This window comes from Littorina saxatilis, linkage group LG2 (assembly GCF_037325665.1).
Source record: "Littorina saxatilis isolate snail1 linkage group LG2, US_GU_Lsax_2.0, whole genome shotgun sequence".
In the NCBI taxonomy this organism is placed as follows: domain Eukaryota; kingdom Metazoa; phylum Mollusca; class Gastropoda; order Littorinimorpha; family Littorinidae; genus Littorina; species Littorina saxatilis.
Genome location: NC_090246.1, coordinates 63875132 through 63876447, shown reverse-complemented (window position 1 = coordinate 63876447; position 1316 = coordinate 63875132).

Here is a 1316-nt window from a genome sequence, read left to right as displayed (position 1 = left end):
TCTCTTCCTCTCTCTTTTTACATTTAGTCAAGTTTTGACCAAATGTTTTAACATAGAGGGGGAATCGAGATGAGGGTCGTGGTGTATGGATGTATGTATGTATGTATGTATGTATGTATGTATGTATGTATGTATGTATGTATGTGTGTGTGTGTGTGTGTGTGTGTGTGTGTATGTGTGTGTGTGTGTGTGTGTGTGTGTGTGTGTCTGCAGTGATTCAGAGATAACTACCGGACCGATCTTCGTGAAACTTTACATGAGAGTTCCTGAGTATGATATCCCAACACATGTGGTTTTCATATCGGTTTTTTGTGAAGGTTGAGGCGGCACTCTCACGCTCTCATTTTCCAACCAATTTTGTTGACATTTTGGTCAAGCAATATTCGACGAATGCTGGGTTTTGTTATTGCATTTCAGCTTGGAAGCGTAAAAAATAATTGATGAGTTTGCTCATTAAAGTTGTCATTAAAATCACATTTTTGCAAAGAGATTCAAAGATGATTGCATCATATTCTTCATCAAATTCTGAATCAGAAAATATCTACATAGGTCATGTTTACTCTTAAGATGTGATCACAATTAACGAAAATAGGTTAATTAGTACCACGATTGAAATTTAAAAAATTGATTATCATTTCCTGATTCCAAAAACATATAGATATGATATGTTGTATTTAATACAAGCTCCGAAAGATAAAAAAGAATAAAGAACAAGTCGCGTAAGGCGAGTTTACTACATTTAGTCAAGCTGTGGAACTCACAGAATGAAACTGAACGTAGTCCGCCGCTAGTGCAAAAGGCAGTGAAAGTGACGAGCCTGTTTGGCGCGGCAGCGGTTGCGCTGTGCTTCATAGCACGCTTTACTGTACCTCTCTTCGTTTTAACTTTCTGAGCGTGTTTTTAATCCAAACATATCATATCTATATGGTTTTGAAATCAGGGACCGACAAGGAATAAGGTGAAATTGTTTTTAAATTTAAGATTTTAGAAAATTAATTGTAATCATAATTTTTTATATTTTTAATTTTCAGAGCTTGTTTTTAATCCAAATATAACATATGTATATATTTTTGGAATCAGAAAATGACGAAAAATAAGATGAAATTGTTTTTGGATCGTTTAATAAAAAAATAATTTTAATTACAAGTTTCCGATTTTTAATGACCAAACTCACTCATTAGTTTTTAAGCCACCAAGCTGAAATGCAATACCAAACCCCGGCCTTCGTCGAAGATTGCTTTGCCAAAATTTCAATCAATTTAATTGAAAAATGAGGGCGTGACAGTGCCGCCTCAACTTTTACAAAAAGCCGGATA